Consider the following 14,693-nt stretch of genomic DNA (forward strand, 5'->3'; position numbering starts at 1 on the left):
TACCACCTTATGGTTAAGCATGCATATTGTTAGAGAAGAACATTGGGCCGCTAACTAAAGCCATGATTCATGGTGGAAGTTTCAGTTTTGGACATATATCCTCAATCTCATATGAGAATAATAATTGTTGCCACATGCTTATGCATTAAAGAGGAGTCCATTATCTGTTGTCTATGTTGTCCCGGTATGGATGTCTAAGTTGAGAATAATCAATAGCGAGAAATCCAATGCGAGCTTTCTCCTTAGACCTTTGTACAGGCGGCATGGAGGTACCCCATTGTGACACTTGGTTAAAACATGTGTGTTGCGATGATCCGGTAGTCCAAGTTAATTAGGACAAGGTGCGGGCACTATTAGTATAATATGCATGAGGCTTGCAACTTGTAAGATATAATTTGCATGATACATATGCTTTATTACTACCGTTGACAAAATTGTTTCATGTTTTCAAAATCAAAGCTCTAGCACAAATATAGCAATCGATGCTTTTCCTCTATGGAGGACCATTTTTTTACTTTCATTGTTGAGTCAGTTCACCTATTTCTCTCCACCTCAAGAAGCAAACACTTGTGTGAACTGTGCATTGATTCCTACATACTTGCATATTGCACTTATTATATTACTCTATGTTGACAATATCCATGAGATATACATGTTATAAGTTGAAAGCAACCGCTGAAACTTAATCTTCCTTTGTGTTGCTTCAATGCTTTTACTTTGAATTATTGCTTTATGAGTTAACTCTTATGCAAGACTTATTGATGCTTGTCTTGAATTACTATTCATGAAAAGTCTTTGCTATATGATTCACTTGTTTACTCATGTCATATACATTGTTTTGATCGCTGCATTCACTACATATGCTTTACAAATAGTATGATCAAGGTTATGATGGCATGTCACTCCAGAAATTATCTTTGTTATCGTTTTACCTGCTCGGGACGAGCAGAACTAAGCTTGGGGATGCTGATACGTCTCCGACGTATCGATAATTTCTTGTGTTCCATGCCACATTATTGATGATATCTACATGTTTTATGCACACTTTATGTCATATTCGTGCATTTTACGGAACTAACCTATTAACAAGATGCCGAAGTGCCGATTCTTTGTTTTCTGCTGTTTTTGGTTTCAGAAATCCTAGTAACGAAATATTCTCGAATTGGACGAAATCAACGCCCGGGGTCCTATTTTGCCACGAAGCTTCCGTAAGACCGAAGAGGAGACGAAGTGGGGCCACGAGGCGGCCGGACTACGGGGCGGCGCGGCCTAGGTCTTGGCCGCGCGGCCCTGTCATCTGGGCCCTCGTGTGGCCCCTGACCTACCCTTCCGCCTACTTAAAGCCTCCGTCGCGAAACCCCCGATCTCGAGAGCCACGATACGGAAAACCTTCCAGAGACGCCGCCGCCGCCAATCCCATCTCGGGGGATTCAGGAGATCGCCTCCGGCACCCTGCCGGAGAGGGGATTCATCTCCCGGAGGACTCTACGCCGCCATGGTCGCCTCCGGAGTGATGTGTGAGTAGTCTACCCCTGGACTATGGGTCCATAGCAGTAGCTAGATGGTTGTCTTCTCCCCATTGTGCTTAATTGTCGGGTCTTGTGAGCTGTCGAACATGATCAAGATCATCTATCTGTAATTCTATATGTTGCGTTTGTTGGGATCCGATGAATAGAGAATACTTGTTATGTTGATTATCAAAGTTATGTCTATGTGTTGTTTATGATCTTGCATGCTCTCCGTTACTAGTAGATGCTCTGGCCAAGTAGATGCTTGTAACTCCAAGAGGGAGTATTTATTCTCGATAGTGGGTTCATGTCTCCGTGAATCTGGGGAAGTGACAGAAATCTCTAAGATTATGGATGTGCTGTTGCCACTAGGGATAAAACATTGGTGCTATGTTCAAGGATGTAGTTACTGATTACATTACGCGCAATACTTAATGCAATTGTCTGTTGTTAGCAACTTAATACTGGAGGGGGTTCGGATGATAACCTGAAGGTGGACTTTTTAGGCATAGATGCATGCTGGATAGCGGTCTATGTACTTTGTCGTAATGCCCAATTAAATCTCACTATACTCATCATAATATGTATGTGCATGGTCATGCCCTCTTTATTTGTCAATTGCCCAACTATAATTTGTTCACCCAACATGCTGTTTATCTTATGGGAAAGACACCTCTAGTGAACTGTGGACCCCGGTCCAATTCTCTATACTGAAATACAATCTACTGCAATCTTTGTTCTCTGTTTTTCTGCAAACAATCATCATCCACACTATACATCTAATCCTTTGTTACAGCAAGCCGGTGAGATTGACAACCTCGCTGTTTCGTTGGGGCAAAGTACTTTGGTTGTGTTGTGCAGGTTCCACGTTGGCACCGGAATCCCTGGTGCTGCGCCGCACTACATCCCGCCGCCATCAACCTTCAACGTGCTTCTTGGCTCCTACTGGTTCGATAAACCTTGGTTTCATACTGAGGGAAAACTTGCCGCTGTACGCATCACACCTTCCTCTTGGGGTTCCCAATGGACGCGTGCTGTACGCGTATCAGTTATACACCGATCATAAAAGTTTGAAATATTTCTTCACTCAGAAGGAATTAAACATGAGATAGAAGAGATGGTTAGAGTTGATTAAGGATTATGACCTTACAATCAACTATACACCAGGCAAGGCTAATGTAGTAGCAGATGCCTTAAGCAGGAAGAGTACGGAAAATCAACCTACGGAATGGGAGATTCCAAAGGAACTTCGGAAAGAGCTAGAGGACGCTCAGATTTTGTTTATCCAAGGTGATGTTAAGGGAAGTATAGCAACCATGAGGATTATGGATGAGATGTATTCAGATTTGAAGTATGAGATTATCCGGAAACAAGTGGATGATTTGTTCATCCAAGAAGAAATCAAAAGGATTGGAGAGGGAAGACCATCGGAATTCAATCTAAGGGAGTTTGATTCATTATACTTCCAGAAAAGGATATGTGTACCGGATGATCCAGAAGTGAAGTCAATCATATTAAAAGAAGCACATGAAACCCCTTATTCAATACATCCGGGAAGTACTAAGATGTATATGGATTTGAAGGAGATGTTCTAGTGGAACAACATGAAAAGAGAGATAGCACAATATGTCTCTGAATGCCATACATGTCAGCGAGTGAAGGCTGAACATCAAAGTCCTGCTGGATTACTCAAACCACTAGAGATACCGGAGTGGAAATGGGATGAAATCGGAATGGATTTTGTTATTGGTCTACCAATGACTAGTAAGAGGAAGGATATGATATGGGTAATAGTGGACAGACTCACCAAAAGTGCTCATTTCATAGCCATAAATACAAAGGATACTGCGGAGAAGCTTGTGGATATATATGTGAAGGAGATTGTTAGCAAGCATGGAGTACCAAAGAAAATAGTCTCAGATAGAGGTTCAATTTTCACATCAGCATTTTGGAAACAACTCCAAGAAGCTTTGGGAACCAAACCGGAGGACAAACCGAAAGAACCAATCAAATACTTGAAGACATGCTTAGAGCTTGTGCTCTGAACTTTGGAGGCTCATGGGAGGACCATTTACCTTTGGCGGAATTCTCATATAACAATAGTTATCAGAGTAGCATCCAGATGGCACCGTACGAAGCATTGTACGGAAGGAAGTGTCGATCACCAATTTGTTGGTTTGAAACCGGAGAGAACAAGGAGTTTACACCGGACTACATCAAGGAAAGACAAGGAGTCATCGAGGTGATTCGGGATATACTCAAAATAGCTCAAAGTCGTCAAAAGAGTTATGCCGACCAAAGAAGAAGAGCTTGGGAACCGAAAGTAGGAGACATGGTATATTTAAAGGTTAGCCCAATGAAAGGACTTAAGAGGTTCGGAGTTAAAGGAAAGTTAAGTCCTCGATATATAGGACCATTTAAGATACTCAGTCAGAATCGAGGAACAGCTTTTGAGTTGGAATTACCGGTGCAACTAAGTCAAGTTCACAATGTATTTCATGTATCTCAACTCAGAAAGTGTTTGAAGGCACCGGATGATCCCATCACATATGAAGAAATAGAATTGCAATCTGATCTAACTTATGTGGAAAGACCTGAAAAGATCTTAGAAGTACAATGGAAGAAGTTAAGGAACAGAGCAATCAAATACTGCAAAGTTCAATGGAAACATCATCCTGAGCGAGAAGCAACTTGGGAGACGGAAGAAGAACTCAGGAAGTCTTACCCCGAGATGTTCAGGTACCAATCCTAACTTCGGGACGAAGTTTCTGTTAAGGGGGAGAGGCTGTAATAACCTAGAACATAGGAACAACGAAGGGTAGATTTAGAAATGGGATGTGCATTTCATCGCAAAATGGGGAAAATTTTCGCGCTTTATTGCAACTAAACCTAAGAGGGATCGAGGTTCTCTCTCATTTTGCACTTAGGGTTAGGGAATGTGAGTTAGGGAAATTTCGACATGATCTCTTTTATATCTTGTTGATTTGGGGAATGATTTCATTTGACAAGTTATAACACATTCAACAATAAGCAATAAGCACTATGAATATCACAATTCAAATACAACATATGAATTCAAATGATTTTGAATTTCAAATTGAATATTAAATACAATATTTAATTCAGAATATAAACATTACATAAATCAAACGCTCATAAACAAAAACTTGAGATTTATTGATAAACAACACATAATACATTGTCTTTACAATATTCTTGATACAAGAATTGAGGAATAATAAACAGAAATGAAAAAGAAAAATTACAAGTTTGTCCTAAACTAAAACCTAGACTAAATGCCTTGAAGAATATCTTCTGGTCATATTCAACTTCAAAACCTGCAAAACAGATAAGCAAATGCTAGCCAGAATGTTAAGTGTTAGAAATTTAGTTTGGACAGAGAGAAGACATCACAGAAATTCAGTTTGGACAGAGTGCACTGTCACTGCATACTTGTGCTTGTCCAAAGCCTGGACAACACAAGATAGGATCAAGCAGACCAAGACTGAGCACACCACAGAGGGCTCAAGTTTCAGCATATGAGAGCTTGAGCTGGGCAAGCCACAGCAAGGCCATGCATCAGCTTAGTCACAAAGCAAGACAGGCTTGTGTGTCAAGGCCAGGGAAGAAGTAGGGCTCATATAAAAGCAGCACAAACCCTAGAAACTGTAGCAGTCGACCAGATAAGAAATTCACCAGGTAAGGGTGAAGCTAGAACAACACAGAGTTCATCCAGTTCTTGCTCAAGAACAGAACCAACACACACAAACCCTCAGCCACCAGAAATCATGGTGACCTAGAAGATCAACCAGGACTGGAGGTGAAGGGTTGTGAACAAACCACAAGTCTGCATCAACAAAAAATCTCATTCTAGGAGCTGGAACAAGGTATACCAAGTTCCTGGAGAAGATCCAATGGATCTAATCCATAAAGCATGCATGACACAGTCATGGGGTTGAGCAGATGCTCAACAGGGTGAATCATCACTTGGTTTTCACCAAGGATCACTGCTAGTCTAAAAAGCCACCAAAATAGAAACCATCCAGATACAGATCTTGTGCACAGAAGCAAGATCTTATGCACAGATAGCACCAGTAGATGTATTGCAATAACTAGCAGCTAGTAAAGACTACACAGAAAATCCTAGGCACATAACCATCAGTAAAACCCTAGATTTCATCACAGGCAAGCATATTGGCATTCATAGTTAGTATGATCCCCAAACATGCAAGCAAAGTTGAGTAGCCCACAAGATCCAACCCAAATAGGTGAGCAACCAATCAGTAGCAAGGCTACTGAGGTCACATCACACTTAGCACCATGTAAAGTAAAGCCAAATACAGAACATCATCATCCAGAGTTGGATTCAGATTCATTTGCTTGTTAAATCATTATAAACAGCAAATTCATATACAAGCAAGTAATTTAAATCATCACTGCATAAGCAGTACATCATAAATCAATTTATTCAAGCATGAATATATCACAAATCCATGCTATTTACTGACACTAGCATACTGTAAGGCAACACAACACAAATCACTGCATCATAGCCACTGGATCAAGTCCAGTGAGCTAGAATAAGCAACCGCACATGTATGCAGTAGCATAGTGATGCTTGAGCATCAGCATCAACAAGGAAAATGATTTACTTAGCCACAGAATTAATTAGCAACCAATCAATGACATTTAATTGATCAAATGGATCAATTAAATCAAGTGAAGCCACATAGATAAGCTAGCCAACAAGAAATGGTTGATCCAATAGATCAATGGCTTACACAGAAGGCACATAAGCACCTCACACACATCACTGGCATTCACAAGTGTCACAAATGCACAGTAGCACACCTAGACAAGCAAGTGCAGATTGCCAGTAAGCATAGCAAGCCCGTAAGCATGAACATCATGGTATATCAAGCTTGTAAGCAAGTGCAGCATAGCATAGCAAGATCAGAGCATGCTAGGACCAATAGATAAGCAACACATGGCATGTACAGCAAACAAGGCAACACTGGCCAGTACCAGAAATTGGTAATTTGGCCATAACTTGCAGCAAATGGAAGCATAGGTAGATTAGGCAGCCATGGCAAAGCTCTGTGTGATCACATGATCACCAGAGAGCAGTAGAACAGGAGGAAGAAGAGGCACAGTAGCTTGGGAGGCGCACAGGCATGGAGAAAGGAAGGAGAAGGAGCAGATCACTTACATGCGCCTGGTGGCAGAGGCTATGGCATGGCGAGGCAGTGCTCGCGCGGCCATAGCAGCTGCAAGACCCAGGGTAGACGCCGGCGTTACGCCGACGAGCACGAACACCACCACAACAGCACGACACGGAGACGACGGCACTGGTACTGCAAGCAGCACGCACCAGGTCGGTCTCAGGGGGTGCGCACGTCGACGGCGAGGACGAGAGTTCGCCGGAGACCACCAAATCGCCCGAGGCGATTCTCCAGTAGATCCAGATCAGAGGTGATTCGCCAGGAGAAGAGGAGATTGGAGAAACCACGCGGATAGATCGACATATCGTCTCGCGGCGGTCCAGATCAGGTAGGTGGCGAAGGTAGGGAGGCCAGGAGGTGGCCGGAGCACGGCGGCGGCCATGGCGGCGACGCCATCGCCACGGGGTCGCGAGAGATTAGGGTTAGGGTAAGCGTGAGAGAGACGCGTAAGTGAGAGAGGTGGGCCACGTCGGCACCACCGAGCCACTATGGGGCATGCCTTAGTGGGCTGTCCCATGGGCTTAGTCTAATAGGCTGGCCCAATAGGGGCCAGGGGTATTTTGGACTTTTCACCATTTTGAAAAAGCCAGAATTTCACCAATTTTTAATAAATAAAATACAACTCTAAAAATCCATTAAAAATTGGATTGGTGAATGAAAAATAAATCTTAACCTAAATAAAATATAAAATAGAATTTAAGAAACAAATTCAAAATTATGAATTTGATGAATTTAAAATAATAACTTGGAATTTCAAACTATTATTTCCTTGTATTTAAAATTCAAGGAAAAATCTCAAATAAGTTCAAATACTTATTTTCAAACATTTCAAAAGGAAATTCTATTATTCCAAGTCATTTCTATTGAGAAAGGTATTTTTCAAAGAAAAATGCTCTATTCCTTTTATTCCAAAACTATAGAGGAAACTCTATGATTTCAAATCATTTTTGGAATGAATAAATGAATCACCAAGTAAAGTAGTTTTACTTTAAATTATATTACTTTATGTGAATTTAAGTGGTTTACACACTAAATCAATGGCAAGTTACTGCCAAAGGCATAAATCTTAACTCAACCCTAAATTTGTAATAACTCATTGGGGTAAAGGGATTCAACATAAAATAATACATCCATGATTGCATTATTTGGATATTATAACATTGTCCTTACCGGACAATGATGCTTCTTACAGAACCCGAGGTCCAGGTTCCATCAACTGCATTGAACTGCACTATCTCGCAGTCCACATGCAAGTTCACCCTTGCTCATGTCAACTTGATTATTTTCTACTACTTTAATGCAAAGCTATATACTTATCATTCCTGCATCGCAAATAAAATGTTACTTTCCAACTATGAATATGACTATGTGGCTGGCAATGGAACCATGGTATGTGTTGATATGGTGGAGGTTCCATTGCATGGGTTATATTAACCTAGGATTAATTACCAATGTCGTCCAGTGATTCTAGCGCCGTACAAATCGCGTTAACCATGAGATCTATAATGGCTCTAGTGAAGCCAGCCGTATCTTTTCCCTTCTGCACGCCAACGGACTGGTAGAGCTGCGGGGTGTTGGAGGCACTGCCGTAGGTTGGGATAGCCTTTTAAATCCCCATCCATTAGTGATGTTGAGCTCTACGGTCTATGATGGATTGTCCAAAGTGCACCGTGAGTAAAGCCGTAATCGGGAACTACTGGGGGGTGTACGGGTGGACAAAAGGGTGGGTTTGCAGTCGCGGAGAAGGCGGTGTGGGCTTGGATCTTTATACCTAGCCTCACACCAAAGGAAGTGTGAACGGGGGCAAGTCCCTGCGAATGGCAAAAAGGGTGGGATCTCTTGTTGGAAAAGTAACGCACCTCTGCAGAGTGTATCAAATTGTGGCTGTCACTCCTTGTTCCGGGAAGGGAACTGCGAACGCGGCAGGAAAGGAACTACACGAAGTTCTGGTCAACCCGTGAAGACTGACGGGCATAGTTTTCATAATAAAAGCAACCTTTTGAAGAAATGATTTCAAAACCTGCATTGACCTACGATTTCCTGATCAATGGTCGTAGCTAGTGGATAAAACATTTTTACTCTTTTAGAACTTGCTGAGTACCTTTGTACTCACTTTCTTTCGACACCCTTGCTAGACTGTGATTCGGAAGTGGAGGCCATCAACGATGGAGCACCAGAAGGAAGCTATGAGCTGGTTTACGAGGAACCTGATCTTACCGGCAGAGTTGAAGGAGTAGACTATGGGATAGTCTACGGACCCGATGACACCAAGGTGGAGGAGTAGTGATATACCCTAGCATCATAGAGCCGAGCAACGTAGAACTTACCTAAATAAGTTGTTGAGCTCTCTTTATATTTGGTTATGAGTTGTAATCGTACTTAAGTAGTATCTTAGGGTGCTCTCGTAGGACCTGTGAGAATACCAACTTGTTAAGACAATGTTTGTAATAATATGGAGTGTTATGACCTGCAATGTTTCTGTTGTACCACTCTGAGGGATATGGCAAATTGTGAAGAAGTCCCTTCACAAAGATCATATCAACGACTTGTATACTACAACATGCAGTGGTATGCTGGGTCACCGCAGTAGGCCACTTTATAGGCCGCATTTTGCTTAGCGTAAGTAGCGCTCGCCGGTGTACCAGTACTATAGGTTTAATTTTACGAACAATGTATGTTTTGATGCTCAATCGGAGCATCAATTTGATGTCGAACTATGATCATCGCCGAATTTACCCGCTCCCTTTCAAATTCCGCTTTTCAGTTCCATTTTTACAGTTTCTAATCTGCGCCACTACCAAATTCGAACGAACTATCGTTTTTTGGAAAACTGAAAACTACTTTTTCGATTTTCACTTTTTCGGGCTCTGTTAGAGATGCTCTAACATGTGGATGTTTCAGGTTGGCTGAGACACATGATGCACGGATCATTGCATCGTTCAGCCCTTCTTCTCCAGGCAATCAACAGTGTGTCTATTGCCCATTGCCAGCTAGGTGAAAAAGTAACACTTAATTGGTGTGTCGCCTCTCAAATGATGCTAGGAAAACAAGAATGGATTGATCCTTTGAACTCTATAGCGTAGATAGAGGCAGAGGAGTATCTCCTATAAAGGGGTCTCTCCTCATACGTAGATAGAGGGATCGGAGTATCTCCTATTAAAGAGGTATCTCCTCATACATAGACATATACACATGAGTCTACCTCCTCTTTCCAAAGATTTGTGTCTCCTCTCATGAAATCCCTGTTGTGAATGAGCAACTAGTATTTACTATGGACCAAAGGTCAGTACATGTACATGTGATACAATATGTAGGAAAGCCCCTCATACAGTGGAAATATACAGTAAAGGGGTCTATACATCACTAACACCCCCACCTCAAACTCATGGTGGATCAACGACACTGAGTTTGGAGAGAAAAAACTCATGTTGTGCTCTAGTCTTGGCCTTCGTGAAGAAGTTAGCAAGCTGTAACTCAGAAGGCACATAATGAAGAGCCATAACCTGATCCTGCACAGCATTGCGCACATAGAAGGCATCAACACCGATGTGTTTGGTGAGCTCGTGCTTCACCGGATCACGCGCAATGCTGATGGCACCAGTACTGTCCGATAAAAGAGGAGTCGGGGCGTCAGCAGAAACACCAAAATCCTCAAGTAACCGGCGTAACCAAGTCACCTCTGCCGTCAAGACAGCCATCGCTCGCAACTCAGCCTCGAGACTCGAACGAGAGACTACAACCTGCTTCTTGGTCTTCCAAGCAATGAGATAACCACCAAGAAAGACACAGTATGCAGAAAGAGACTTGCGATCCGATGGATCACTAGACCAGGTAGCATCTGAGTAGGTCTAGAGCCGTAAGGAACCGGAGCGAGGAAAGAAAAGACGACGGGAGATAGTGCCACGAAGATAGCTGAGGACACGAAGGAGATGACTATAGTGGACACTAGTGTGAGCTGACATGAACTGACTCAGAATGTGGACCGGGTAGGAGATGTCAGGAAAGGTGACAGCAAGATAGACAAGGCTCCCAACCAAGTGACGATAGCGAGTCGGTTCCGGAAGAGGATCAGCTTTAGTGGCACGGAGATGGACATTGAGCTCCATAGGATTCTGGACAGTGCGCTCATCACCAAGAGCAGCACGAGTGAGAAGGTCCTGAATATACTTTTCCTGGGAGATATAGAAGCCATCGGAGGTAGAGGAAACCTCAAGCCAAAGAAAGTAGCGAAGAGGACCAAGATCATGTTGGAGATATGCCCAAGAGGCAATAATAAAGTGGTTATTATATATCTTTATGTTTATGATAAATGTTTGCATACCATGCTATAATTGTATTAACTGAAACATTGATACATGTGTGTTATGTGAACAACAAGGAGTCCCTAGTAAGCCTCTTGTATAACTAGCTTGTTGATTAATAGATGATCATAGTTTCATGATCATGAACATTCGATGTTATTAATAACAAGGTTATGTCATTAGATGAATAATATAATGGACACACCCAATTAAGCGTAGCATAAGATCATGTCATTAAGTTCTTTTTGCTATTAGCTTTCGATACATAGTTACCTAGTCCTTCGACCATGAGATCATGTAAATCACTTATATCGGAAGGGTACTTTGATTACACCAAACGCCACTGCGTAAATGGGTGGTTATAAAGGTGGGATTAGGTATTCAGAAAGTATGAGTTGAGGCATATGGATCAAGAATGGGATATTGTCCATCCCGATGATGGCTAGATATATTCTGGGCCCTCTCGGTGGAATGTCGTCTGATTAGCTTGCAAGCATATGAATGGTTCATAAGAGATGACATACCACGGTACGAGTAAAGAGTACTTGTCGGAGACGAGGTTGAACAAGGTATGGAGATACTGATGATCAAACCTCGGACAAGTAAAATATCGCGTGACAAAGGGAATCGGTATCGTATGTAAATGGTTCAACCGATCACTAAGTTATCGTTGAATGTGTGGGAGCCATTATGGATCTCCAGATCCCGCTATTGGTTATTGGTCGGAGAAGAGTCTCGACCATGTCTACATAGTTCACGAACCGTAGAGTGACACACTTAAGGTTTGATGTCGTTTTAAGTAGATATGGAATATGGAATGGAGTTCGAATGTTTGTTCGGAGTGTCGGATGGGATCCAGGACATCACGAGGAGGTCCGGAATGGTCCGGATAATAAGATTCATATATAGGAAGTCATTTTCTAGGTTTGAAAATGATCCGGTGTTTTTATGGAAGGTTCTAGAAGGTTCTAGAAAAGTCCGTAAGAAATCACCATGGAAGGTGGAGTCCCAGAGGGACTCCACCCACCTTGGCCGGCCAGCCTAAGGGAGGAGGAGTCCTAGGTGGACTCCACCCCATGGTGGCCGGCCACCTGTGGTGACCCGGCATATCACTGCATGGTGTAGTATGCAAGTCTGATATAACACCAATGAAACACCGCTCCACTAGTATTATATCGCTCAGAGTGGTACAACAAAAACATATGCGGGTCTAAGGCATGTCTATAGAATTACAACATTGACTCTGTTACATAAGATCATCACAACCTCCTACTTTACAATGAGGTAAAACTGCAAATAACTCCAGAAGAACGACTCGTAGTCTAATTCTATCATGAACTCTATCTGTAGAGTATTTAACTAGCTATAGAGGCTAAGAATAGATTCTAGCTAAATAGGAGCTAGGTTTAGGAATCTAGTTCCCTTCTATGGCTAAACTAGGTTTTCTCCTTGTTGGATGTGGTATCTGACTCCTCTGACAGGTTCCTGTCTCTTGAAGTACTTGTTGACTCCTCGGCCTTCGAGTTACACTGTAGATCCTCCTTCGATGCCTCCATATCTAAGCAGGGGATTTAAGAGTGGGATGAGTACGAGCGTACTCAACAAGTTCATTATAGGAAAGAGGTGTTTAATGCACTAGCTACAGCATTAGACCAGAAAGTCTAATACTAATGCAGGTTTTCATAACCATTTCTTCAAAAGGTTGCTTTTATTCAGAAGAACTATGTCCGTCAGCCTTCACCGGTTTACTAGAACTTCATGGAGTTCCTTTCTGGCAGCATTCGCAGTTCCATATCCCGAAACAGGGAGTGACAGGTCACGGTTCATTACACTCGGCAGAGGTGTGTTGCTTTACCCATAAGAGATCTTAACCTTGGTGCCAACCGAGTGATCTTCCCATCCACACTTCCTATGGTGTGAGGCCCGGTATAAGGTCATAGCCAATCATATTCCTCCGCTACCTCGCACACCCACCCTTTGTTGCATACCCCGACCCTAGGTCCTCGCCGGTCCCATTATTCCCATATTAGGGTGGACCCCGACCACGACGACAGTTCTGGGCTCTTACCATAAACTCCTTCACCGGTAGCTGCAACCCATCATAGACCGCAATACCGTGGGGAATTTGTTGGGACCCCATCCTACAACCTAATCCTCGGGCGACAAGTGTAACTACGGTCTCTGCCGTAGGGACTTAAGGCTTCCCCAGCCTACCGCTTGCCCCGTTGGAATACAAGTGTTCTACGGTAAAGCGCATCCGTTGATGTACAAGAGGTGGAAATACGATTGACTATTCCGTCCCACTCCAGATCTTATGGTTAACAGGGGTATTACGGCACACGAATCACTGGACGACATTTGTTGTTTAATCCTAGATGGATATAAACCCTTGCAATGGAACCTCCACCATATCAACACAATCCATGGTTTCATTGCCCACCACATAGTCATATTCATAGTTATGAAAATAGTGGTTTTGGTTTTTTATACAATAGTGATAAACATAGTACTTTGCAAGTAATTTGGTAAAAATACTCGAATGGCATGAGCAAGTGATGAACTTGCCTTTCTTGACTGCAAGATTATGCAGACAAGGTCTTCGATACGCAATAACTCCAAATTCTGAAATAGCATCATCGTCCGGTAAGGACGATGTTTAAAAGATTGGCAAGGATGCAATAATGCATAAGTATGAGATGCAATCGCTCTAAGCGTGACCTAACCCCGATGATTTAGGATCAGTGAGTTGTAATGATTGGTTCAGGGTGTGTTGCACTTTTAGAGTGATTCACAAACAAGGTTCTTATTAAGAATTGGTTGCTTGTTATTATAAAAAGGTGTTGTAATAAATCATAATAATAACACTAATAGCACATAACAATAACATTTGATATAATCCTAACATGTAATGAATAGTGGTTGGTTTTTAGCACTATATGGCATGGTTAATGATTAATTATCATATACTTCAAAAGAATAACTTTTGAAGAACATGTTCTTTGATAAAGAACAAGTATGATAATTAGGGTTGTGGAGTTCTATGGTTTTCTATGGTTCTAATTGGTTTCTGGAGTAAGTAGTAGATGGATCATAACAATGTTGGATTCATCAATTCCTAAGCCTAGTAAGGCTGAGTTAAGCCTAGGCATCCTAAGCAAGTATTTATACATGGTTGCTATCAAGGTTGATTCATCTGGCTGGTGATTGCTAGCTAGGGTTTATAGGTTCTTATAAGCAGGGTTGATGGTGATTCTTATTTACTTCAAAAGAATAACTTTTGAAGAACATACTTCTTAAGTAATAAGAAGTATCCCAATTAGAGTTGAGGTTGACTAGGGTTTGCTATTGGATCCACTAATTAAAGAATGGTTGGTTCTTAAATGGAATGGTTCCTAAGTATCTCACACTAGTAGGGTTTAGTGGAGTATGGTATGTAATGCTAAACATTAGATATGATTGCTATTAGGATTCATCACGATAGTGTGATGCTAAGCAAGGATAATTAAGGATGATTGTTTTGGTAATAGGATCTAGGGTTTACACTTGGTTAACCCTACTTGATTATCTAGGTCTGATGAAGATGAACAAATGGGATACCCATAAATTAGTGATAGGTCTTCTACATTTTATCTGGCCCAGACAAGTATTTAGTTGCTACTATG

This window comes from Lolium perenne, chromosome 2, assembly GCF_019359855.2.
Source record: "Lolium perenne isolate Kyuss_39 chromosome 2, Kyuss_2.0, whole genome shotgun sequence".
Classification (NCBI taxonomy): Eukaryota; Viridiplantae; Streptophyta; class Magnoliopsida; order Poales; family Poaceae; genus Lolium; species Lolium perenne.